Here is a 27,418-nt window from a genome sequence, read left to right on the forward strand (position 1 = left end):
CATCTCCGCACCCGTGAGAGGGCCTCCCGGGTGACTGGCGCCCTAGTGATGTGGAGCATCACAGAACTTTCTGGTTTTGCCCTGAAATAGCTGGAGGCAGAGGGATGGCCTTGACCTCTGGAGGGCCCAACCAGCCCAAGGATTTCACTTGATTTCCCACTTCTATGCTGGTACCAAATAAAGATTTATGTGTACAGTGTAGTTTATTACAGACCCTATTTCAGTTTCCGTCCACGGCATCTGTCTCTGAGAACAGTGTCCCTGGAGCTTCCTTTATTCGGGCTTGCTAGTATCAGTGGCTCCCATCCCTTCTCTTGGCTCGTGAACCTTCTTGCTGGTGGTTTGTGGTGAGCAGAAGACACAGCGAGGGACAGGCCATCGTCAGCCACCCTGAGACAATTGCAGGGCAGCTCTTTCTCACGGTGGGGAAATGGCTGTCCATTTCAGCTTGTGGAAACCCATCGTCACCCCCAGTGACGAGTCTCCTCAGGCAGAAGTGAGGAGCTGTGACACATGGTCACTAGCATGGAGGAGGCCTGCGGGCCCATCTCCCACAGGGTCTGCCCTGTGCCCACTTCCCCCAGAGGCAGCAGCTGCTGTCTCTGCAGGATCTGACTGGCCAGCGTGGGGGTCGTGGAATGGTGGCACCCAGGGCCGGCCGCATGGGCATGTGACCTGTACATCGCAAAGGGCCCCGTGCTCAAAACAGCCCCACATTTGCTTTAAGGCTCTGTTGTTGCTGAAACTCTAATTTTTTTTTTTTTTGCAAGGGGCCCCACAAGTTATATAGCTGGTTCTGGGAGCCCCTTTTCCACAGCAGCCCTGGAGAACTGCTCCTTAGGGAAGGAATGATAAGACCGCACCATGCCCAGAGAGCATGTGCCGCCTCTGAAGTCCCCGCATCTTGGATTATCACGGCGCATCGCTCACCATGCCCTGCCTCGTTTTAGAGGTATGTGGCTGCTCGCGCCATCCTGCAGCTAGACCCTAAACTCCCCGTGCGTAAGACCAGGCCTCGCAGCAGCAGAGTGCCCGGCACGTGGTAGATGCGCGGTAAGGGTGAGCCGAAGTAATGACCGAGGACTTCAAGCCAAGTCAGTGTTTTAGTGGCAAAGGAAAACAAAACAGAGGACTCCGGATTATCGAGTTAGATTTTGTGAGGAAAGTGTGTGGGAAATAGGCAAAACCAGGGGTGGTCCATGGCTGAATTTCCACACTGCTGTGTCGCTAGCCGGGCACGGATATTATCAAACACCTGCTGTTTCCGGGCACTGTGCTCGGTGCCCTAATCCACCATGTACTCGATCCTACGGCCTCTCAAGGCTTGAGAGGCCGGGAGAGCTCGTAGCTCGCCCAATGCCGACGGGAGAAGAATGGGGATTTGCACGCAGGTCTGTTTGATCTCAAAGGCCTCGCTCCCGGTGTCTTGATCCTGGGGAAGGGTCGGAGATCAGTAACTCAGTGAAGGAGGATAGCTTCTTCTATGGCGCCAACAGCTTGGGAGTATCTGCGGTAGAGCCTGTGAGATCCTGACTCAGACGTATTCCTGCGCAGCGTGCGGAGCGGGCCGAGACTCTCCTTCCGGTCTGCAGTGTGGGAGAAACACGGGCAGCTGCCTCGGGCGGTTGCTGTGTAGACAGAAGGAGGCAGTTAGTGATGATTGCAGCGATGGCCTCAAGGGTCTCGGATGGCCGGTCTCTAGCGGGGGCCTCCCTGTTTTCTGGAGACTCTTTCAGCTCCACTTTGGAATATTAATTTAGTCTTTACCGGAAGTGTTTGCCAGTCAGGGTCTCAGGTCTGGCCGCGGTTGCCTTCCCAATATCCATTTCCCCTTCTTCCCCTTGGAGCAGCCCCTGCCTTGGCTCAGCCTTGGCAAGCCTGCGCTCTGCGTCCCCTGCCTGCCTGTGACTGGGGGTGACCACAGGACCCGTTCTGGCCCGTGGGACCCAAGTGGAAGGAACCTCCTAGGACAGGTTGCCTGGCTCCGTTCCCTTCTCTCTCTCTCCCTACTTTGAAAAGGTTCCTGATACTCGAAACCGTGGTAACTATTTCCACAGAAAAAGCCAAGAGAACCACGGAGATGCCAGCCCCAACACCACTGAGCACCAGACCCACCCGCTTTCAGATGTTTTCTTCTGTGAAACAAAGGAACCCCTATTTGTTCAAGTACCTGCAAGGCAGGTTTTGTGCTGCTCGCAGCCCTGTTCTCAGCTGACTGAGGAGAGGCACTTCCTGCTGCTTTCACGCTTGGTCAGGGCTGATGGGATGCCCTTAGGCCTTCCAGAAACTCAGCGTCAGCAGGACCTCTCCTCTCCTTTTGTAGAGTTTTGTTAGACTGTTTTGTGCTCTGGGAGCCTGGAGGGCATCGCTGTCTTTCTCCAACTGCTCCTAGTTTGCCCCACGGTTCTGTTCCCTCTTCTACTCTGACTTCAATTTCCCATATCCTTTGATGAGTCCGCTCCTTACAAAATCAGCTTCCTATCGGACACACTGAGTCAGTGTCCCCCCCCCACATCATGTGGCCCATAAACACCACACACACACACACACACACACACACACACACACACACCTCTCATCATACACCTGTCTCCTGGCCTTTTGGTCTTTTTTTTTTTTTTTTTTAAGATTTTATTTATTTATTTGACGGAGAGAGAGACAGCCAGCGAGAGAGGGAACACAAACAGGGGGAGTGGGAGAGGAAGAAGCAGTCTCCTAGTGGAGGAACCTGATGCGGGGCTCGATCCCGGAACGCTGGGATAACGCCCTGAGCCGAAGGCAGATGCTTAACGACTGCGCCACCCAGGCACCCTGGCCTTTTGGTCTTTTATATTTTTCTTCATGATATATGGAGAGCCACAGATCCGAAACCCAGCGTCCTGATTATGCTTCTGCCCAATTCCATCTGCTCTTGCCAGATGGAGTGTTCTTAATCCACATATAATTTTAGAGTCAGGAGACGTTGCCTCAGGGAACAGACACCCTCACCAGTGCACAGGGAGCCGGTCCTTTCTTCCTCCCAGCTAAGCCCAGCTGGCCTTCCCCAGGGGACACATGCCAAGGAGGGGACAGAGCAGAGCCTCTCCAGGACTCTCAGTTGCAGCACTGACCTTGGAGGCCAGAACTCCCAGGCCACCCTGAGGGCTATTTGGGGATGCGTCCCCAGGCTCCACCCCCACGTGAGTGTGGGCTGAGCTGGCCAGAGTAGATGATACTCGAGGGAATCACCTGTTTTCTCTGCCTAGGCTCACTCCTACTGAGACAATGCTGCACTTCTGGCTGAAGGAGACCCTGACCACGCAGGGAGTCCCCAGCCCTCCCCAGGGCAGGAAAAGGGGGATGGTAGCTTTGCCACTGAAAGGAGGAGTCTGTAAGGAGCTCCTGGGGGGCGTGGCTCACTGCAAGGGGTGGAGGATCCCCTCATTTTTGTAGGAACGGCTACCTGCCTGGCTGACCGACTGGGTTGTAGGACCTGGGCTTTCCTGGGGATCAGCAGCTCTGGCTCCTGACCCACACGGGCATGCACCCTCACCCTTGCAGAAGCTCCGAAAGCTTTCCCGGCTTCCCTGACTCCTGCCCCATAGGCACCTCTCCTGTCCTGGGGAGCCTTGCAGGGGTGTGGCTGGGAGATGGGTAATTAAGACTTTCTTCTGGGTGTCAGGACTCTGTGGGCTCACAGTCCCCCCCCTTGGGCACTCATGGCTCAGGGGGGATCAGCATGTGGTCAGCCAGGTCAGCCCCTGCAGGGCATGGCTGAACGCCAAGAAAGGAGCAACGGGAGGGAGTACCCCAACTTTAAAGCTTCCAGACCTGAGTTGAGGTCTCAGACTCCATGAGGAGGGCCCTAGTATGTTTTTGAGAGGCCTCATTCTGGGTTCAGAAGTCCTGAGTGAGTGAGACCTGGCCATTTGACCTTGAGCCAGTTACCTCAGCTCTCAGAATCTTGGAAGCCTGCTTCTGTGTGGAAGTGCCCTGCGTACTTGACAGGTCGCAGAGGAGGATTTCTCTAGCCGGGGGCTGCGTCTCTTGTCCACCTCCCCACAGTGGGGCTCCCTCCTCTCCCGTGTTCTTTCCGTAGGCCCTGGAAATACTTTCCTGTGGAAGCCCCGGCAGAACCGACCCAACACAGTAAGCCGAGCCTGCAGCCCACATTGATATTTTCTGCGGTAAACTCTCTGAAAGAGATTTAAGAAAGTTGCTTTATAAATTATTTGGCTAGAAATAACATTGAAGGTTGATTGGTTGATTTTTCAATGATCGTGGTGTATATTGGAAATTCTTGGAAAGCAAGAAAAGCTACAAAGAATTCTCAGTTGATGCCACTATACTGAATGAATGAGTTTGCAAGCCACTTAATGGGCCATGCGGTGGGGGCATTTACACCACGGAAACCGGCAAGAACCTAAAGTAATGTAGTGTGAATTCACAGCTCCCCACCCCCAATCAATTTACCCCCACCCGCTGGGAAATTGTTTGCTTGTTTGTTTGTTTTAAATCTTCCTGGGTGGTTCAAATGTGTAGCCACTGAACTGGGCTGGGAGTTCACTGCTCTGGGCCCTGACAAGGACAGCGGCTCAGCAGGACGGCAGACCCGACCCGATGCCAGGAGGAAGGATGAATTCTTGCAGGATAGAGGAAGTAGTCCCATGGGGAGGTGCTCCCTGCCACCCACCTTAGGCCTTGTTCTGTTGAGTCCTAATTTAGATCAAGGCCTGGACAAAAAGGGTCTAATCTCTCTTTGTTTTTGTATTTGCGCTGGAATCAGTTGGTTTGTTTTTATTGTTTTACTGCTGCCTTTCACTCAGTAACAGCCCAGTTATCTTGTTTATTGTACTTCTCTTTTTATCTCCCACTGTTAGCAGGTCCTGTTGGCAAGCAGAGCTGTGGAGGCCTGGACAGAAGTTTGCAGCAAGTTCTCGAGGCTCTGCCGGCCTTCCTACTTCTGCAGCAGGTGGCCTGGGGGAAGTCCTTGATCTTGAACCCGGACAATTAGGGTCTGCGGGTTGTCCTGCTTTCAAAGTGAACTCCCCAGGATCCTGGCCTTTCCAGCTGAGTAAGTGTGTGAGCCCAGGTGGCTTCCTGAAAAGCAGGCTGATGACCTGCCCCACGATGCCCCCAGCCCTCAGAAGCAGGGGAAATGGGGCGGGGGTGAGGGCTACCACCAGGGGAAGAAGGGCTGATCAAGCGTAGCCCCTTTGAGTGGAATACCAGGGACCAAAGGAACAAACCAGCTGTATGTGTTTCAATGGGAGAACTCTCCAAATGTGCTGTGGGGTAAAAAAAAAAAAAAAAAAGCAAGTTGCCAAACCATATGTGATACATGATGCCATCTCTGTAAAAACACTCCCCGCCCCCAAACACAATACAATATATTTTGTGTGGGCTTGTATATAAATAAAGGAATGGAGGTGTCTCTATTTTTTAAAGTTTTGGGGCATACATAGCAAACCCATAAATAGTAGTTACCCCCCGGGGATGTGGAGACAAGGACAAGTTCTGATGGGAAGTGATGGGCAAAGAAACTTGAGGTTTACCAGTAATGTCCGGATTTTTTTAAAGAAAATCAGTTTACATATGTAATTCAGCTTTTGTCACATTTCAGAATTACATATGTAATTCTTTTTTTAAAAATCTAATTTTTTGTGTGTAAAGGCGAAGCGTAGGACTTGGAGTCTGAGGGTGTGGATGGAAGCCCTCCTCCACCCCTGTCACCCCCAGATACCGGAGCCATTGTGAGCCCCCTGCCTTGACTTACTGCCTGGGTAAAATGGGCATGAAGATAAAAATAGTAACTCAAGACGGCTTCCTAAAGAAGTAAGCGGCCTGGTGGAGAAAGATATATATATCTAGTTATAATTAGCGTTTTGTTTCTAAAAACAATTTAGAGCCTTTACAAAGACGGGCTCAAAATAAAATCCAAGGTCTCTTCCCAAGGGCAGAGAAAACAGAGCAGTTTTGAAGGAGCCACGGTGAGTTTCCTAAGAATAGGTCATGTCAGACTAACATTATTTCCTTTGTTCACAGGAGAAGAGGGGAAGGGAAAGAAGCAAAGGTTTATGCTTTAACTGTGCCCCAGGCTCTGTGCTGGGTGCACTCAGAGTTCACAACACCCTGAGAGTCGGGTTTCTCATTTTACAGATGCGGAAGCCTGAAAAGGGTTGAGTCAAAGAACATGCCTCAGGGGACACCGAAGATCTGAATTCAGATCTAGATTCGCCCAGATCCCCAGCCCCTAACAGCAGTAGCAGCAGCAGGAGCAACGGCCACAACAGCCACTTCTATCCTGGGCTGTCATTTCATCCTCTGAGGATGCTAAGTTTTATCACTCACATTTTACAGGTGAAGAAAATGGGGTGTAAGAGAGGTTGAATAAGCTAGCCCAAAGTCACAGTCCCATTCCAAAGTCCAAGCTCTTAACCATGCTACTCTATGGCCTCCCTCCTCCAACTACCCCCTTCCTACCCCCCAGGAGATCCTGGCCTCCCCCAGGGGGAAAGTCGATCACATCTCTGAAAAGTGGAAAGAGATAGGGCAGCCCACATACAGCTCCTGGTAGCAACCGCCACTCTAGACTGTGTGAGTGGATCAGGCTAACTGCTTATGGGGGTTGGGGTGCGTGGACTCCCAGGGCCATCTGGATTGTAGCAAAGCTCTGACAGAGGTGCTCTGTAGAGCTTGGAGGTCAAGAAGGAGATGTGATAGATGACGGCTGACACCACTTGTTGCAGATTGAACTGTGACCCCCAAAAAGATACGTTGGAAGTCCTCACCCCTGGTACCCGTGAATGTCACCTTATTTGGAAATAGGGTCTTTGTTGATGTCATGTAGTTAGGATGAACCATACTGGAACACGGTGAGCACTAAATCCCATGCCTGGTATCATATAAGAAGAGGGAAATTTGGACACAGAAACGCATAGAAGATACACACGGAGGGAAGAATGCCACGTGAAGATGGAGGCAGAGAAAGCCAAGGAATGTCAAAGATTGCCAACCACCAAGAAAGGCTAGGAAGAGGCAAGGAAAGGTTCTTCTCTAGAGTCTAGGGAGCGTGGCCCTACCGATGCCTCAACTTAGGACCTCCAGCCTCCAGAACTGTGAGAGAATGAATTTCTGTTGTTTTAAGCTCCTCAGTTTGTGGTAATGTGTTTTGGTAGCCCTAGGAAACTAAAACAACTTGGTTGCTCCATAGCTGATTGCGTAATCCCAAGATATCATGTGGACTTGGGTAGTAGGACAGAGGGCTTTATCCTTGACCCTAATTTATCCTATTATCCTCTGGGATGAAAATCAAGAGTAGGTCTGCCAATCAAATAGGTGGAATCATGCAAAACCCGGAGTACTTAGTACTGAAGATAGGATCTATTTTCAAAAACACCTCAACAAACTGCAGTAATGGGTCAAATTTTATAAGCTGAAATTTAACAAAGACAAATTCCTTTGTTTAGGTTCAAAGAACCAATTGCATGAATGCAGAATGAGGAACCCCTGGCTTAATGACAGCTCATATCCTGAAAGTTCCTTGGCCAAGGTGAATACGAGCCAACAACGCATTGTAGTCACGACAAAAGCTAACGCACCTGTCAGGTGCTGCGCTGACCAGGGGAAATGAGACGGGCCACCCATGGGCATCGGGTCAGGCCACATCTGGAGCTTCATTCAATCTGGGTACCATGTTTTAGTATTTGACGCTACTCAGCATCTGGGGAAAGAGAGCCAGGAAGGTGAGGGGTCTAGAAACGGTCATGCAAGGAAAATTGGGGAATCTAGGCTTGTTCGCCTGGAGACAAGAAGATGTGGAAACATGGGACATGTCTTTACATACTGAATGGCTCTTGTGAAGCAGAGGGACCCAGGCCAGTTATATAGTATTCTAGGAGGAGGTTCCTGAGTCGCGGCTCCTCGCTGCTGATGGCAAGCAGCAGTCTCAGGCTTCAAGCGAGGGCACACTGTTGGTTTTGCAGCATTCATCCTCTCTTTTTCTAGTAACAACACCCAGGTTTCCTTTGCGAGACCATTTTAGCCTCGCTTTGTCCATGGTTCTAGGGGTGGGCCTGTGACTCAGGCCTGGCCTAGTGCTCCATCTCTTCGACCACGGTAGTCTGTTCAGGGATGGGCGTGTGACCCAAGCCAGATCAGTGAGTGACTATCCCTGGCATTTTGTGGCAACTACCAAGCAGAGACCGTCTCCTTCTACTAGGATCACGAAACCGGCAGGATCAAAACCCAGAGAGCTGGTTGCGGGACACCAGCTTGCCAAGGTGTGAGAGGAGCCAGCTTGAGAATGAAGTCAACACAGGATATAGAGCCAAGAAATGGAGACAGAAAGGTCTCTGCTGGTACCACGTAAACACCTGGATCCAGCCATGACTGAAGCTTGTTTGTGACACGACACAACACAATCCCCTTTTATGCGCTCACCAGTTTGAGTAGAGGCTTTGTCATCTGCAGTCAAGTGTCCTAACATGTCATATCTACCTGTGAGTATGGCAGGCTGTCTGATGAAGATGTCATACGGAGGAAATAGTAATGGTTGACACTTACTGAGCATCTTCTATACGTAGAAATTGTGGTAGACTTCTATTTTTTTTTTTAATTTTTAAAAAGATTTTATTTATTCACTTGAGAGAGAGAGGCAAGCAAGCACGAGTGGGGGGGAGGGCAGAGGGAGAGGGAGAAGCAGACTCCCTGCTGAGCAGTGACCGGGGCTCCATCCCAGGACCCAGAGATCATGACCTGAGCCCAAGGCAGATGCTTAACCATCTGAGCCACCCAGGTGCCCCAGTAGGCTTTTATTTAAGTTTAATTTTAAAAATCATTATACTTACACATAGTTCGATGAGTTAAATGGTTCTGTGAGCCTTGGTATGAAAAACAGTTATCTCTTACAACTCAGACCCCATTTCCAACTCCTCAGAGGCAACCACTTTCCACTTTTCCAGCGAATTTTTGTCTATTCTCACTATGGAAGATTAGTATTTAGCTCATTTGGCTCTCCGCGTCCCCACCACACAACACACTTCCCATCCCCCCTTCCTCCCAATTTAGTTACCTTGTAATTTTCTTTAGATCAACATTCAGTGTTTATGTTTTTGACTTTGTAAACTCTAGTCACAGCTTACGTAGTGTACTACCATTACGTTTTCCTGTACAACATCTTGTTTTTGCTGGAGTTAATAATTACCTTACTTTTCTCATTTGCTTAGTATTCCATATATCTGTTACTAAGTCAGTCCCCACCACACCCCCATTTGTGTATAAATCTCCAGTCATATGCTCATCACACTAGCTGGTCTCAGAGTTGCGTCTTCCTGAACAGAACCATCCCTCGGTCAGCCTTCTGACCTGCTCGGGTCTGCACTGGTCCCCCTCCAGGCCTCTGCCCAGCTGCTGTCCTGGGCTCTTTCCTCACCGTCAGATGAGGCAGTCCCTTTGCTCCTCCCTTTATTGGCCCTCAGTTCCTGAATCTCATTCCTTCTTCTTTCTTGGTTTACATTCCTGCTTTGGCAGAGCCCACCCTTGCGTAGCTTCCTGAGACAATGGATGGGGGCGCAGAAGGCAAATTTTTAAGATCTTTTCAGAAAATGTTTCACACTCCCACTTCGTCACTGGGGGTCGGGTATCATTTTCCCTCAGAATTTTGAAGAACTGCTTCCACCATGTTCTAACTTCCAGGGTTGCTGTTGAGAGGGCTGATGCCAGTCTGAGTCAAAAGCCTTTCTTATGTAACTTTTATCTCATTTATTTTTTTAAGTTTTTTTTTTTCATCCGCCAAACTCATAGTATCTTTTCGTTGTCCCCCGTGAACTGCCCTAGCTGATCCAAAGATGAACACGTCAGTCCCCACGGAGATCGAAGGCCAATGGGGAAGATGTATATTAGTTATGAGTGTAACATATTTCCCCCAAAGTTAAAGGTTTAAAACAACAATCATTTGTTCTGTCAGTTTCTGTGGGTCAGGAACCTGGGGACAGCTTAGCCAAGTGCTTCTAACAATAAAACCGACCAACCCACCATAAAGCCAACCAAGCATCAACAGGTGTTGTGGTCACCTCAGAGGCTCGGCTGAGGAAGAATCTGCTTCCAGCTCACTCACATGGCCGTGGACTCACCTCAAGTCCCTACTGACTGTTGGCTAGAGACATCTGTCCCTTACCTCACGGGCCCCACCCGAGGACTGTGTCACGTGGCAGCTTGCTTCCACCAGAGTGAGGCTCTGAGAGAGGGAAAGAGCGCAACCAAGTCAGAAGCCACAGACAGTCTTTTTGGAACCAATCTCAGAAGTGATTTCCCTTAACTTCTGCCGGATTCTGGTCAGTGAAAGGAAGTTACTGAGCCCAGCTCACGCTCAAGGGGAGGGCATTGCACAGGAGAGACACCGAGAAGCAAGGATCATGTGAGCCATCCTATCAGAGCCTGCCGACCACAAAGGGCAAATGGGTAGTTAGCACATATGTGGCGACTACTGGGAGAGGCCAGGGCAGGCTCTCGCAGGAGCTCCAGAGAAGAAATACTAGCCTCTGCCTGAGGAGATCAGGGAGGGCTTCCCAGAAGCAGCAGCTTTGGGTTGAGACTTGGAAGATGAGTGGGAGATGTCCCAGGTGGCCGAGAAGGTATAAGAGCATCCCAGGCAAAGGAAAAGTATGTGTGAAATCAGATGTGTGAGAAGTCTTGGGTTCTGGAAGCAAGACAGCAGAGGATAAGATGCAAGGCTAAGGTGGGAAAGGCCCGCTCCCGCCGGACTTGCATGCTCTCCCAAGGAGTTGGTGCTTTATCTTGGAGGCTCTGGGGAGCCAGGCCTAGCTTTCAGGAGAGTGAGATGACCAGATTCGTGTTTGAGCTGGCTACGTGGAGGACGGCAGGAGCCCAGGTGGGAGGCAGGGGACCAGTGAGGAGGCTGTGGCAGGTGCCCAGGTGAGTGTGGGGCCTGATCTGGCGTGAGGTAAACGTGACCAAGGGGGCCTTTACGCTGTCAGTGGAAAGGGATCCAGCCTGTGTGTGTGAATGGAGGGGAGGGAGTGAGGGGGAAACAGGAATGAGTGGAGGGAGGGGACTCCACAGATGCCTGTCGACTGGCTAGGCCAGTGGGGAGCGGGCCGCGCCTTGCTTCTGCCTCATGGCGGCGTTGGCGGGTTGGCCCAGTAACCTTGGGAGCCTGGGAAGAGAGTCAGGGAGGAGATGTCCACCACCCCTTTGGGTCCCTGGTTTGGCCCCATGTGTGAGTCCTGTTGGTGGTTGTTCTTCTATACCTCTTCGATGCCCCCCCATCTGTGGCTTGCAGCCAAGGCTCAGCGCCGGACCCGGGGCGGAGAACTCTCCAGGGGCTTCGCAAATCCTCCCTCGAAGCCACTCCAGCCGCTGGCAGAGTTGGACTCACCCTTGCCCTTCTGAAGTTCATGAAAGACCTTTCAGGCTTGACCTAACTGTCACTGATCTCCCAGCCTCATCACCTTCTCCTTCTCTACGTGACTGTGGGCAAGTGAGTCACTTCTCAGTCTTCTGTCTGTAAGATGAGGAGGCTGGGCCAGCTGCTCAGCAGAGTGTGCACTGGCTTGCTGGGATTCCATCTCCCACCCACCTCTCTGGCTTCTGTGGGCCCCGGGCTGTTTCTGGAACGTGCATTCCAGCCATCCTGATGGCTGTCTGCATTCCCTCCTTCCTTCTGCTCAGGCCTGTCCTGGGGAGCTGTCGAGGCTGCAATGAGCATAGTTCCTCATCTTGATTCTGCAAACCTTTTTTTTAAATTTGGTCTTTTTGCCAGCTGAGCAATGAGGTGCTAATATCTGGGTGTCCTGGCCTGGGATCTGTCCAGCACACCATGAACTATCAGTGGGATGGTCTTCCAGAAGTCATACAGTCCACCCCTCCGCTCTGGGCATGCCTATTTTATTCATCACAGATAATCTTTAATTAGGTACAGAAGAAACCCGTGTGCAACATATATTTTGCAGATCTCAATGGTGAAGTTCTTTCTTTGATTTAGCCTAAATCCTTCAGGAAGCCTTAGACCAGAACAGAGCTACATTCCCAGGGTTCCTGGGTAGAAGACTCACACTGGGTCCTGTCCCACTCAGCTTTTCTGCTCCAGAAGTGGGGGCTCAGGTCTCCAGGTGCGAAGGGAACCCCTTCCTCTTCCCTCCCACCCTCTCTGCCTAGGCCTAGCCAACACCTGTGTGGGGCCAGGGCTGCAGTTGCCCTTGGCACCCAGGAGGGCTAGGGTGTTATGTAACTGGTCTTGACCAGACATTCTGGTTCCACAGGTACAGCCTGCAAGTTAAAAATTGTTCTAGAAATGCAGTGCAGCTGCCTAAACACACAGTCCTAGAGGAGGAGGCCAGGGGACAGAGGCCATAGTCAGCAGAAGGATGTGTTTTCCGTGGTGACGTTGGGCCCAAGCGCTTTGACCCCAAGGAAAACATCACACTCGGGGACATGCCTGTGCCCCAGAAATAGGTCTTGCGGCCTCACAGCCTCCAAGCCCTTTTCTCTCGAGCTCCTCTGTCTCCCTCTGGCCACCCCCACCACCCACGGTGAGAAAGTGGCTCTGGCCCCGCCTCCTCATAATCCTGTCTGGTCTCCACCTGTGCCTCCACTAAGTCTTGCTTTTTCTGGGCTTTGTTGTCGTCTTGCTCCATTTCCATACTCTCAGGCTCCTCTGACCTTCCTTTACTTCCTTTCTGGTCCCTTCTCTTCTTTGTTTTCCTTTTCTCCCCCCTTGCCTCTGCTCTCTTCTACCCACCAAGTATGGGGGATGGGAATTCCTTTCTCCCCTCCTTAAACTCTGGTCCCTCCACGGGTGACCTTGGGGAAGTTCCTTTACCTCTCAGCCTCTGTGAAACAGGAACAACCCACTGGATTCTCTGCCTCACAAAACGGTTGTAAAAATCGAAGAGGTGACGCTGCCTTCCGTGCACATGTGTAAGGACCTTAAAGCTTTTGTTCTTAGATTCATTTATTATGTTTTTATTAAGCACCTACAGTTTACCAGACACTAGGGTACGTCCCGGGGTATGCAATGAGGAACGAAAGACATCGATGGGCTGGTGTCATCAGAATTACATGGGGGGGGGGGCGCCTGGGTGGCACAGCGGTTAAACGTCTGCCTTCGGCTCAGGGCGTGATCCCGGCGTTATGGGATCGAGCCCCACATCAGGCTCTTCTGCTATGAGCCTGCTTCTTCCTCTCCCACTCCCCCTTCTTGTGTTCCCTCTCTCGCTGCCTGTCTCTATCTCTGTCGAATAAATAAATAAAATCTTAAAAAAAAAAAAAAGAATTACATGGGGGGCTTCAAAAAAGACAGCCCCCCAACCTCTGCGCAGACCTCCAGGGTCAGAATCTGCAAAGACAGGGCCCCAGAAGGCAGGGGAGTGTCTGTGTTTTTATGGCTTCTCTGCCGGGCCTGAGCCCCAGGTCTGGAAGCCAGTGTGTTGGTGAGGGAAGGCGCTGAGGGAGTAGAGGAGGGGGGGCAAAGCCAGAAGGCACTTCGGGAAGACTCAGATCGCCAGGGTGGGGAGGAAGGTGGAGGAAGCTGGTTCAAGGCAATTACAAGAGGGCATTTTTCTCCTGCTTCTTGACTCCGTCTGCCCTTGTACATCCGTTTCCAGGTTGGCTAGCGACTGAGAGCCTATAATAATAGATTCTTCTAAAAAGTAATAAAAAGAACCGCAAAGGAAATACGGTAGCTCTAATCATTTCTCCATAACAGGTGGCCTTCTCCCCTCATCTAGGATATTTTATAGGATTTTTTTGCTCACAGATCAGCCTTTTCCTATTTGTTTTCTCTAGAGAGTCTATTTTTTTTAAGATCTTTTTTATTTTAAAGATTTATTTATTTTGAGAGAGAGAGAGAGAGAGGGAGGGAGAAGGGGAGGGGCAGAGGGAGAGAATCTTTCAAGCAGACTCCCCGCTGGGCACGGAGCCTGAGGCGAGGCTCAGTTCCAGGACCCATGAGATCACGACCTGAGCTGAATCCAAGAGTCCGAGGCTTAACCAGCCGAGCCACCCAGGTGCCCCAAGATCTATGTTTAAATGATCTCTACACCCAACGTGGAGCTCAGACTTACAACCCCAGGATCAAGAGTCACAGGCTTCACTGACTGAGCCAGCCAGGTGCCCTGATAGTTCATTCTAAAAGTAGGCATATGGTTTCCACTTTGTTCTTGGTGTATGTGTAGGTAAAAAAAAAAAAAAAAAAAAAGTTTGTTTCTTCAAATTTTAGTGACATTTATTCTGATGTTGATGAAGCAGTTATTAAGTCTTAACTGCCTAGAAATTTAAATTTATGCCCTTTAAGAAATGAGCAGAGGGGCACCTGGGTGGTTCAGTCGGTTAAGTGTCTGCCTTCAGCTCAGGTCTTGATCTCAGGGTCCTGGGATGGGTCCAGGGTCGGGCTCCCTGCTCAGCGGGGAGTCTGCTTCTCCCTCTCACTCTCCCTCTGTGCTCTCTCTCTCTCTTTCAAATAAATAAATAAATATTAAAAAAAGAAGAAAGAAAGAAAGAAAGAAAGAAAGAAAGAAAGAAAGAAAGAAAGAAAGAAAGAAAGAAAGAAAGAAAAAAAGAAAGAAAGAAAGAAAGAAAGAAAGAAGCAGAGGGGCACCTGGCTGGCTGGGTCGGTAGGGCATCTGACTCTTGATCTCGGAGTCGTGAGTACAAGCCCCATGCTAGGCATAGAGATTACTTAAAAAAAAAAATTAAAAAAATAAAAATAAAAATAAATGAGCAGAAAAAAAAGACAAAGATCTAACATCTCCAACCTCGATGATTTTTATACATTTTTTAAAAAAATTTTAGAAGGGTCCTTTGGGAACCATAACCTGATGTTCAGCAACTCCCTCATTCTACGACAGTGTCTTTTTCCTTCTGTTAAATTTGTTAAAATGAGTATCTGTAGTTTTAAATCGTTATCAGTGATTTTGTTTTTTGTCCCACAGTTGTTTGAGGAGCCAGTCACCGTGGACGGGAAGAGCCATGGACGAAACGGACGGAAGTCCTTATGGAGTTTACCCTCCAGCTGGGAAGGGGTAACAAGCCAGATGAACCAGACGCAGTAAGAGTACGATGAGTGTGGGAGGTAATAATAAAATGCTATGGAGAAAAAACAAGAATTGAGGATGAAAAATACAAAATAAGAGTCACCAAGATGGGATGGGAATTTTAGGGAGGGAAGCCTGCAATACCTCACGAGAAGATAGGTATTTAGACTTTTCACCCCACAAGATTCAAAGATAGGCAAAGGCAGAGAGAACGATGAAATGAATGCTTATGTGTCCGTCGCCCGGTTTCAACAAATATTAACATTTCGCCAATTTGGATCTAATTTTCTCCAATCTTTTGTTTGTTTGTTTGGTCTTAGGGTTTTTAAAAGCGAATCTGAGATTTCACACGCATTTTCCTGTCAATGCTCCAGTAAGCATCTGAACTGTTAAGCTTATTTTTAAAGTTACATATTTACCTTGTTATCACATGCCCCCCAATTAATAACAATCCCTTAACATCGTCTAACAACCAATCCATATTCTTATTTCCTAATTGACTCAGAAATATATTTTACATTTGGTTTTGAAACAGGTTAACAAAGGTTAATTCTAAGTGAAGACATTCACTTTAATACTCTATTTTTCAAAGTTTCTACCATGAGCAGGTATTGCCTTTATCATTTTTTTTTTTAGATTTTTTTTATTTCCCTTTTGACAGAGAGAGAGACAACCAGCGAGAGAGGGAACACAGCAGGGGAGTGGGAGAGGAAGAAGCAGGCTCCCAGCGGAGGAGCCTGATGTGGGGCTCGATCCCAGGACTCTGAGCCAAAGGCAGACGCTTAAGGACTGAGCCACCCAGGCACCCCTGCCTCTATCATTTATTAAAAACATAACTTGAAAAAAGAAAAAGGAAAGATGACAGATTGGAGAAACAGGTCGCGGCAAGACACGAGACACGAGACACGAGATACAAGACACAAGATTAGGCTCATCAATAGCTAATCGACGATGGTCATGAGCAAAGAATTACAACTAATTTCACTCAAGGGGGAACTTAAATAGTAAATAAGACGCCGTACCAGATTACGCTAACAAGCGTCAATCATATTACCAGCACCCCAAAAGCTCTCCGCAGGGCTGGTGAGCGCGTGCCTACATGCTGCTAGCATGGCGTAAATGGTTCCACTGGGGAGCAATACAGCCACAAAGCATTAAAAAGCTATAAACAAATATATGTTTATCTTTAAGAGCAAAAAAGAAGCAAACTAAATATCCAGCATTAAGAAAATGAATCACGAGGGGCACCTGGCTGGCTCAGTCAGTGGAGTATGTGACTCTTGATTGAGGGGATCTCAGGGTCGTGAGTTCAAGCCCCACTTTGGGTATAGAGATTACTGAAAAATAAAATCTTTAAAAGAAAAAGAAAAATGAATAACTAAATGGAGCTTCATCAACCTGATGGAAAATTGGGCTGCCATGAAAACTTCTGTATATGAAGGGGCACCTGGGTGGCTCAGTGAGCTAAGCGTCTGCCTTCAGCTCTGGTCATGATCCCGGGCCCTGGGATGGAGCCCCGCCTCAGGCTCCTTGCTCAGCATGGAGTCTGCTTCTCCCTCTGCCCTGCCGCTCCCCCTGCTTGTGCTCTCTCTCTGTCAAATAAATAAATGAAATCTATAAAAATAATTCTGTATATGAAGACTACAGGATAACGAAGGAGCATTTATTTTTAAAATGTTAAGGGACATGCATCGTATGACCCAGATCACCAGAGGCACAGCGATATCAGGTATGCCAGCATTTAGCCAAACAGGAAGGACTAGACAGAAAGAAAACAACAATTTGGGGTTAGAATGCTGAGATCATAGGTGTTTGTTTTTCCTTTAAAATTTCCTTTAATGTCTCTATATTGTTTTTACAGCAGTCCTTTTTAAAGAGAAGTCAGGATGTGGGTAAAAATGTGAAATAATGTGGAAAACACACCCACGTGCATCTCTTCCCTCTCCCGTGGTCCTGCCCGGCCTCCACCTCCCGTCCCGCACCCTGGGGGAGCCCGGCCAGGCGGCCAGGTGCACACTCCAGCTCACCAGCCAGCGGAGGCCCCGGCGCCTGGGGCTCTGCGGGAGCAGCCGGGCCAGCTGCTCCCCTTGGCTCGGCCTGCCTTCCTGCCAAGCTCTTAACACACTTTATCTCAGCGTAATCCTCGCAAGTCGCCGAGGCGTTGCTATTATCTGCATTTCCTAGATTTAAAACCTGACTCACAAAGCGTTGGATAACTTGCCCAAGGTCGCAGAGTGGGTCAAGAGCAGAGCCAAATGCAGACCTCTGCTCTTAACCTGTGTGCTGTGCCGCAGGCCTGGGGCTCTGGGCAGCTCTGCCAGGTGGCTTGCTGTGTGGCGGAGCGAGCTCCCTGACCTCTCTGGTCTCCTATCCCCTCCTAGGTAACAAGGTGAAGCACCTGGGGAGAAACCCACCTTCCTGGATCTGGGCTAAGAGCTCCACATGGATCTGAACAGTGCAGAGGACGGTGGGACCCTCACCTCCATTGATTCGCCCATTCATTCATTCATTCATTCATTCCACACACATCTACTGAGCTCTCTCTATGCACCAGGCACTGTTCTATCTTGTGATACGCATAGTAATCCAGGGTTTCCACTTAACAAAGGGAGGAAGACAAATCAACAGTGAAGGATAACGAAGTATTCTCTTCATTCACATGTCACCGGCTCTGGGAGGATGCCCTAGGCCATGTTACCGAAAGCATCTCTCCACAGCCACTCTCTCTCCCATTACCTTGTTGTTTTTTCATATAATGTATTGCTGTCTGAAGTTCTCTTAGTACTTAGAAGTTCCATGAGGACGGACACTTTGCTCATTTTCCTATTTCCCTGGACGAAGCACAGAGTCAATGTTTCATGACTGTTTACTGTTCACCGGGTCATCGGAATGAATGAAAGTGGGGTAGGCATCATGGTCGACACTTGCAGGGCTGAGCAGCGCGGGGAGCCAAGGGAATGATTTCAGCAGGAGGAGAAGGGGCATGTGGGACAGTTTGAGAAAGGGAGGGGAATCTACTTCTTTGGCCAAAGATCACACTATCAACACCCTTCTCACCCAGAAGCAATGTGACCAGGACTTTGGAACAACAACCACAGGGTTTCGAGGTGGAGATTCTGGCCCCAGCCCTGACTGAAGAGAAACTAGAGCCAGAGGGTCCGAGCTGGAGGGAGCCCCTGAGCTCACGGAGGCCAGCACTTGGAGTGTCCCTGCTTTAAAGAGGCATGCCAAAGAGATTGCGTTTCCTCCAGACTAGCAGTTTATCTCCTCTAATTTGGCCTAAGCAAATAATGACAAGTGAGAGCAAAGGCGAGTCCAAGGGTATTAATCACGGCCGTGTTGATAAGGGCAGCGGCTGTAAGAGCCTGCCCAACCGCAGGGGAATGGCTCCTAGAGACCGAGTCACATGACGGAATAGTACGTACTCAACAACATGCATGTGGAGGCCTGCATGTTTACAGATTTGGGAAGGCACTTGAGATATATATTTTCATGAAAAACCGCATTTCCACTGACGCCTGGGTGGCTCAGTCGGTTAAGCGTCTGCTTTTGGCTTGGGTCATGATCCATGGGTGCTGGGATCAAGTCCTGCCTTGGGCTCCTTGCTCGGCAGGGAGACTGCTTCTCCCTCTGCTTGCCGCCCCCCCCTGCTTGTGCTCTCTCTCTCTTTCTCTGACAAATAAATAAATAAATAAAATCATAAAAAACCCCACATTTCCAAACAGTGTGTTTGATGTTATTTCATTTTGACTATTTTATATCTAAGTATGAGACAAAAATAGATTGGTTGGTGGGCCTACAGATAATTTGTGTCTTTTTTTTTTTTTTTTGCTTATTTCTGAAAAATTTTCTGCAATATATATAACTGGTGTGGAAAATAAAAATATAAAGGAAATAAGAATGAATAAGATCTAGACTATGCTCTGGAGCTGGGGTTTAGTAGTGTTATCTGACAGGTGCCAGTTGACTAAAGGGAAAAGCACCTGGGATTCCCAGGGAGCAATATTCCCAGGGGAGGAACCTCAGTCCCCATGTATCCTCAGAGGAAATAAAATCCTCCCCAAACAGAGCAGGTATGAAACCCAGTCAACTAGCTCTAATCAGCTCAGTGTTCATTCCTTACACGCCACTCAAGGCACAGCCTGCCAGGTGTAGAAACAATGGGATTAGAAATGCAAAATTGATTCCAGGACAACAGGGGACGTCGGAAGGTGGCAGGTTGGGGTAGAGGTCAACAGCTCGCTCCAGGCCTCCAAGCAAGTGCCAGGCCTTCTAGGCACTAGGGTGTCTGACCCTCACAGGGAAGGAGGGGTGGCAGAGCCTCCTCCCTGGGGACCCCTTTCCTGTCAGTCCCCATCCAGAAAGTTCTTCCTTACACCAGGTTAAGTGTTCTGCCACTATAATTATAAATATTGTATTTTCATTGTTTTCCTCTGATTATAAAATACTCAAAAGATATAAAACGTATCTGGCATCTGGCTGGTTCATGTGACTCTTGACCTCAGGGTCGTGAGTTTGAGCCCCACATTGGGTATAGAGATTACTAAGGAATAAATAAATGTAAAAATTGTGATTTTGCTTGGCTTTGTTGCTGGTAACCTACATAGGAGAAGCTAGAGGGATCTCCCTCATACCGGTTGGCCTGTTGTTGATTCTCTGACTTGGGAACAGGTGGTTCCCACCTTTTGGCTTCGATGCTCGGCCCTTTATGGGGCCCGCTGAGGCTGTGAGACCCTGGAGCGTCTCCATCTCTGTCCTCCTCATCCAGTCTGTCTGAGGTACCCTAGTACTGCCAGAACATGCAGGCTGACCCAGGGCCCTAGATGGGCCCTACCAGTGAAGTCTACGTAGGCCCAAACCTTATCCCACCGAGCTAGCCTGAGGCCAGCGCCCACCTTCCTCGGCTTCCCTTGCTTCCCCTGAGGCTACGGTACCCGAAGCACATACTCCATCGCAACCGTTTGCCTCTGGTTTATCATCACAATCCCCAAACCCGTACTTTCTAACTGGCTGCCTGCATCAGCACTCCATGGAAATGCAAACTCTTTCTACAAGATGTTCCTCAGATCCCAAACCTCACGGTGGTTTCCTACTTAAAGTTAAACCCATTCCTGGGGCACCTGGTTGGCTCAGATGGTTCAGCGTCTGACTTCAGCTCGGGTCAGGATCCTGGGGTCCTGGAATCGAGCCCCCCATCATTGGGCTCCCTGCTCAGCCAGGAGTCTGCTTCTCCTTCTCCCTCTATGCGCCCCCCCCACCAGCTTGTGCTCTCCCTCTCAAATAAATAAAATCTTTAAAAAAAAAAAAAGTTAAATCCATTCCTTTCAAGGCCATCTTCTACGGCTTCACTGGGCTCCTTACTGTTCTTCCAATACATCAAAGATGGTTCTGCCTCAGGGCCTTTGCATAGCTGCATCCTCTACCTGGAATGCTCTCAACACAGGTACCCATTTGGCCACCTCTCTTACCTCAAGTCTTTCCTCAAACCTCCCCTTCTCAGGGAGGCCCACTTTGTGCCCATACTTCATACTGCAGTCTGCATTCCCAGCAGACCCTCATTCTGCTCTACGCTCCTTTTCCAATAGCTCCTTGGCCTTCTAACGATCTACACAATGAGCTCATTTATTGTGTTTGTTTTTTACGGTCCAGACTCTACCACCCAGAGTGTAGGCTCCAGGAGGGCAGGTATCTCTGTCCCTTTTGTTCACTGAGAGCTCTCTAGAACGGGGTCCTACACAAAGCAGGTACGCAAAAATAGGCATGGAATGAATTAACAAAAGGTATTTAGACTTCTGCTTCTAAGAGGAAATTACTGATGGGGAAGAATGAGTGTACTTTGACTTGGGGCCAGAGGCAAGAGTAGGGTGGAAAATGTCCGCCACAGCCTGAGCTCCCACTTCGTTTTGGAATCTCCAGCTCATTCTCTCACTCTGCCCCGTCTGCGGTGGGGAGGACGTATGCTGCAAGCGCACACTGTACGTCTGTATGCCAGGCCCTCCTGGAGACTTCTAAGATAAACAGACAGAGATGCCCTGGGCCTGCCTTAGCCCCCATCTTCCTGGACAATCCTGGACAATCCCAGGGAGAGAGGTGCCGCTGACAGAGTCCAGCGGGCGGAGGGCCTACAGAATCCTTCTCTCTGGTGATACTATTCTCCCTGGGCCCAGTTGGGTGTGTCTTACCTGGAAGAAATGGGATGAATTCAATGATCCTCTGAAAGTTCCCGGGACAGCTGGGATGTGGTGGGTAAAGTAAATGTGTTGTAGACAGAGGATGTGGGTTCGGGCTGCACCTCTCCGCCAGTTCCTAGCTGAGTGATAGCTTTGGAAATTTTCCTGTGGTAGGAGGAATAATGATCCCCAAGGATGCCCATGCCCTAATCCCCAGAACTGGGAATGTGTTACATGATTTGGCAAGGGGACTTTGCTGAAGTGATTAAGGCTACAGGCCCTAGGGGCGCCTGGGTGGCTCAGTTGGTTAAGCATCTGCCTTCGGCTCAGGTTATGATCCCAGGGTCCTGGGATGGAGCCCCACGTCAGGCTCCCTGATCGGCCGGGACCCTGCTTCTCCCTCTGCCTGCCACTCCCCCTGCTTGTGTGCTCTCTTTCTCTCTCTCTCTCTCTCTGTCAAAATAAGTAAAATCTTAAAAAAAAAAAAAAAAGGTTATAGGCCCTGAGATGGGGAAATCGTCCTGGATCACCCTCGTGGGCCAGTCTAATCACATGAGCCTTCAAAAGCAGAGACCTTTCTCTGACTGAGGAAGGAGGCAGAGGAGGCCCGAGGGGAGGTCCGAGAGATGTGGAACACGAAAGGAGCTCAACCCCCGCTGCTGGCGCTGGAGATGGAGGAAGGGGGCTACAAACCAAGGAGTGCAGGCCGCTGCAGAGGCTGAGCGTGACCCCCAGCTGACGGCCTGCAGGGACCCCAGTACCTCAGCCCACACCGCATGGAGCTCAATTCTGCCGGTTACTGGCTTGAGCTGGGACACGGGTTCATCTTCAAAACCTCCAGAAAGGAACACAGCCCTGCTGACAGCTGACTTCAGTATTGCGAAGCGCGAAGCCGAGAACCAGCTGAGCCAGGCTCTGCCCTGACGTCTCACCTACAGAGCGCTGAGCTGCTGTGCTGGTGTGCTTCCGGGCTCTTGACCTGGGTTCATGTGTTACGGCAACAACAGAAAATGACTGTTCTCTTGGAGCCTTGATTTTCTCAGCTATAAAATGGGGACAGTGATTATAGGATGCCTCTGGCTGACCAGCTCAAGCGGCTAAATGGAACGGTTAAGTATGGGGGTGCTGGGTAGACTGGAAAGTACTCTAAGTTGTTCCATGATTGAGTAATCTATCCCTTAGGAATCCGGGGCTTTCCTCTCAGCCTGGAGAGAGACAAAGAGGGAAGCTCACTACTTGGTAGAGACCAGAACTCCAGCTATGTCCAAGAACAGTGGTGAAGGGCCCCGATTCCTGCATATGCTAGTCCTGGGGGAGGCCCCTTCCTCTCTGACTGTGGCCAAAGCTGCAGGGAAGGGAAGGGCCCGGGTCAGAGGGGGTGAGGAGCCCATCTCTGGCTGTCCTGAAAAGCCACGCTGCTGTTAGCCACACCCCAGGGGAGGTGAGGCCAGGCAGGCAAGGTGGGGAAACAAAACTTTTATGACGGACACTTCTCAGAGCCCTTCCCTTCCCACCCTGCTTCAGTGCGCTTCAGCAACTCTGGCCCTGCCATGCAAGATGAGGAGGCAAAAAGACTCCAGGGAAATGTGAGGCCCTCCCTGTGTCTACCAGGGCACATGGTTCTGGCCTCCGCTGCTGTTCTCTGCTTTTAGGAGTCCCCTCAGATCCCCCAGGCACCTGGGGGATGTCCATTGCTCCTGGCATTCCCACTTGGTGTCCTTTCCCTCCCTCTCTGCCTGCTCTGTCTTGATTGAGGCTAGAAGGGGCGGTCCCTAAGTTGGGAGCACAGAGCAGGAGTAGCAGAGACTCTGTCGTTGAGTCCCTCAAGAGTAGGAAGCCCATCCTTCTAAGACAGGCAAGAGGGCAATGAACCCTCTTCCCAGCTCCTGTGGGAAGCCAAGGCCACAGTGGTTGAGAGGAAAAGAGGTCAGGGACCCCACTGCCTGTTCCTACAACCCCCTGATGCATAGTTCTGCCTCTCCGGGAAGTACTTCACAGACCCTCTCCCCAAGTTAGAAGGGCTCTTTGAGACCATCTGGCCCAAACCGCTATCATACACTTGGGAAACTGAGGCAGGCCCACAGAGAAGGATCCTTGCATCACAGAGGCAGTCACTGTGAAGTCAGCGATGAGGCCTCAGACTTTCTCTCTCTGCAAAATTCACGCTATGCACCAACGAGCTGCACAAAAAAGTAAGCTCAAGTCCCAAGCGGCCCCCCACGTCCACCCAGGACTGGGCCTCCCCTGCACCAGCCCGCCGGCCAAGCCATCCTGTTTACCCTTGGCCAGAGGACTTATCGCAGAGGTAACCACACTCTCCCAAGACAAAATAAAAACAGCCACACTTCCAGATGCTCAGTCACTAATGTATTATTTATGCCACACCCACTCCCAAAGCCTATTTGAGGTGGCTCACGGCAAAGCCACACGTACAACAGAGCGGTTCAAAAGAGGATACATGGCCAGTCAAAAACCTTTCAAGATTTTCAGACTGTGGGAGTGATTTTTTTTTTTAAAGGACAAAGGAGGTCTTTGAGCTGAGGGACTAGAAGCGTCAGGTCTTGAGGGTAGATAGTTAAGGGCGCCTGGTCGGGTTGAGTAGTTAAAGCTGGAGCACCTGACGAAGCGCGGGAATCGGGCAGGAAAGAGCAGCCATCCGCAGGCCAGGAGCAAGTGGAGAAGTCAAAGGCCCGTTTTCTCCTACCCCCCGTTCTTCCTTCTTGGATGCGGAGGCGCGAGGATGCGATGGTTGGAGCGACGGCCACTCTCTTTCAGCCATGAGGCGAGACACACCGCACATGCCGAGGATGACAGAAGGGAGGGAGCCTAGGTCTTTGCTGAACCAACCCCGAAGAGTCCAGCACCTGCTGTTTGCGAGCTGATGAAGCGTTCCTGTTGTGTAAGCCGCTGTTAGTCGACGCGCTGTTCCTTGCCGCTGAGCGTCTACACACGGATGGAATGAAGCTCCTTGTGGTCGGCAGGGGTACAGTGGAAGCGGAAAGGGTGGACGACTTGTTTTACCCAAATGGATCCTAACGAACTTCTTAGAAGACACCATTGAGGAGGGTGTTGGAGAATGAGTAGGAGTTCGCTAGGCAGGCAGGGGAAGGCGGGGCAGGAAAGGCAGGAGGATACTACACGTAAAAGGCGTGGAGGCAAGAAGAAGAGTAGGTCAGAGGGGTCACTCACAGAGAGGCTGGGCTGGAGGAACGTACGCAGAACACGAGGGGAGCTGGGACCAGGGTAAGTGTGGACCGGGTCGAGCGGGCAATAGGGAGCCCGTGTGGGAATGTAAGCCAGGGCTAGCCGAATATCCGTGAGGAAGGGTGAGCCTTGGGAACAAGTGAGAGGGACCCAGCCTACGGAGACGTGGTAGGAACCGGTCACCCCGATGGTGAGAACAGTTAATCACACAAAAAACCAGCAACGGCTGGGAAAAACCTCACAAAGATCAGGAACTCTCAGAACGAGCACGACGGCCTTGCGCAGCGACAGTATCGTAGCCAATGAGGTTGACCAGAGGCACGATTATTGCTAATTGAGGAGGAGCATGCGTGTGCTAGCTCATCAGAGCATCTGGCCACACGCTTCGTAGCACAAATGAGGAAACTGAGCCCTAAGAAGGGGTGTGAGCCGACAGGCCACACGGCCACCCTGGAACCCCGTTAGCCTGGTCCCAGGACTAGCGCTCAGCTCCACCATGCTCAACTCCAATCATAACCATAAATGGCCATGGATCCAGCAGAGAACAAACGAGAAAACCAGAAAACCGGGCCCAACAGGATGACACAGCCCTACCTCCCCTCAAACAAAGAGAAGACAGATCAACGTTTGAAGCTTATGAATAGGGCCCGTCCCCCAGAGTGAGGAAGTTGAAGATAAAATTCCTCAAGTCCATACTGATTACTTTTAATACCCTTTCAGAATTCCTAAGAAACTAAACTTTTATTTAAAAAAAAAGAAACAACAACAAATAGGCTTTGAAGTTGTTTGAAGATAAAAAGCATTTTGTGGGCTAAGGCTGGTGAGGGGATGGTTTTCATGTATTTTGAAGCAAACTTTGGAGAGCTCATCACAGTTTGACAGGATTCTGCTGTGAGACCACAGACATATTTGTCAGCACCTAGCTGAGAGAACGTTCAGCGGCCTCAGAGTCTGTCAAGACTTGCTCCAGACGCCTGGCCCTCACGTGCAGGGCGGCCCAGGCCGGCTGGGTTCAAGCCCCCGTGTCATCGCCCACCAGCTGTAGGCAAGTCCCCTACTCTCTCTGTGCTTTGGTTTCTTCCTCCATAAATAAGGACGATAATAATATTCACCAGCTCGTCATGCTGTTGTGAAGACTGAATGAGTTAGCATTGAGGCTTAGAGCAATGGCTGCCCTTTATTAGCACTAGTTCCAGAAGTCTCGGTGGGGAGAAATAACCCAGCTGTATCCAGCCTGACTGGGCCTCCTCAGGCACCGGCCACTCATCTGCTATTACGTGTGGTCCATGGACCAACAGGAACTGTCACCTGGGAGATGGTTAGGAAGGTTGAACCCAAGGCCCAACCCTTAGACTACTGAGGCAGAATCTTCATTTTAGCAAGATCCCCAGGGGATTCAGGTGAACATTAAAGTTTGAGGAGCCCTGAGACAGGCCCCTGAAATGAGTACCGAGGGCATCTCTAAGTGGAGGGATGTGGTCCCTTTGCACCCAGAATCTTCTGGCGCTCCTGGTCTTGAGACCAGGGCTCCTGGAGCTGCTGTGTTCTGTTTCCCTGCTGCCTGCTAGGGATGGGCCCATTCAGCCTGACTCCTGCTTCCTGCAAGTCTGTGTGGACGCTGACTTCCATTTCCCATTCTCTGGTTTGAGTCCAAACAGTGGGGGCACATGGGAGACCCTGGCCATGCATTGAGTTTGCCTGAACGGGGAATGGGTGGTGTATCTTCTATGGAATTTCTAGCTTAGCCCGAGGGTGACCTTCCACAAATTCCTCTTTCACACGGAGCACAAGGCTCCTTCCTCTAAAAGCCATCTAAAGGGCAGCCCACCCTGCCACTGAGAGTCATGGGACTGACTGCGGGGTGACTAATTCTGAGAAGCTGAAGTCAACTAAAACCCTCAGCCAAGCAGAGCAGGAATCATTCATTCAATCATTCTATCCAGTAGCATTTTTTAAATAGATAACTGCACTTTACTTAATTGGCCCCAACAGTTCCACTTGCTCTAGGAGTCAGGAAATCCTTGGTGTTGCCACGAAATATTGGCGTACGTCAAGCAGCTCGTTTCCATGTCTGGGCTCACAGGGAATTAGTTGTAAAATGAGGGAAGTTCTCTAGGATGCCTCCTGTCTGTTCAGAAGTAAAATAAATGTGCCTGATTCACCGAACGAGGGTCCAGCTGGAAAGGACCCAGAAGGCCAAGCGATAAAATTCCGATTCAACGCTCTACACCTGTGCTGGCCAGCGTGGTTACCGCTAGTCGCTGTGGCTACGAGCGCTGGAGACGTGGCTACTCTGAATTGAGATACGCTGCAAGCCTAGAGTACATACCGGATTTTGAGAATTTGGGGCGTGTGGGTGACTCAGTTAAGCGTCTACCTTCGGTTCAGGTCACGATCCCAGGGTCCTGGGACTGAGCTCCGCATCGGGCTCCCTGCTCAGCGGAGGCTGCTTCTCCCTCTCCCTGCGCTCGTGCTCTCTCTCTGTCAACATAAATAAGTAAAATCTTTAAAAAATAATTTAAAAGAATTTTTAAAAGATTTTGAGATTTTGTAGGACAAAAAGAATGTAAGATATCTCATTATTATTATGTGGATACATGTTGAAATTATAACATTTTAGACATGTTGGGTGAAATAGCATACTTAATTATAATTAATTTCTGTTCTTGTTTTTTTTATTTTATTATAAATGTGGTTACTAGAAGATTTAAAGTTACATATTGAAGTATACGATACATCTACTGAACAACAGCCCTCCAGAGCTACTTAACTTCTCCAAGCGAAGAGGGGTGAAACCAAAGATGAGTTTGTCTTTGAATAGTGCCTTGTGGGGAATCACTTACACATTTAACCATCACGGAAATTATTCATTGGGAGCAATATGGGGGTAATTCTACTGATACTCCAACGAAAGTTCCAGATTTTGCTTGTACCTCCCCAAAATGTCCGTTTGAATGTATAACTTATTGTTTTGTCTTTGCGGCATGACCCAGCGCTCAGTTGGTTGTGAAC

At 49.9% G+C, this 27,418-nt stretch overlaps 1 protein-coding gene and 1 pseudogene across 4 annotated transcripts in view; both read left to right on the top strand.

The window, feature by feature from the left end:
• The window catches only part of ZDHHC19 (zDHHC palmitoyltransferase 19), a 50,027-nt gene extending 31,288 nt beyond the window's left edge, over nucleotides 1-18,739 (top strand). Inside the window, exons 2-7 of one of the 4 annotated variants that reach the window (XR_015724179.1) lie at nucleotides 771-952; nucleotides 4,079-4,166; nucleotides 4,863-5,053; nucleotides 6,139-6,339; nucleotides 7,449-7,531; nucleotides 14,931-18,739. The gene's annotated coding sequence lies outside the window, so the exon portion shown is untranslated. Of the gene's footprint in view, nucleotides 1-770; nucleotides 953-4,078; nucleotides 4,167-4,862; nucleotides 5,054-6,138; nucleotides 6,340-7,448; nucleotides 7,532-14,930 lie in introns of those variants that run through there. The other 3 variants (XR_015724180.1, XR_015724181.1, XR_015724182.1) reach the window with 3 other exon arrangements.
• A 5,940-nt stretch (nucleotides 18,740-24,679) lies between these two features.
• LOC148110230 (U4 spliceosomal RNA) lies at nucleotides 24,680-24,745 on the top strand (annotated as a pseudogene).
• The last annotated feature ends 2,673 nt before the right edge of the window (nucleotides 24,746-27,418 follow it).

This window comes from Ursus americanus, chromosome 4 (genome assembly GCF_024610735.1).
Source record: "Ursus americanus isolate L20-20 chromosome 4, mUrsAme1.1.p, whole genome shotgun sequence".
In the NCBI taxonomy this organism is placed as follows: domain Eukaryota; kingdom Metazoa; phylum Chordata; class Mammalia; order Carnivora; family Ursidae; genus Ursus; species Ursus americanus.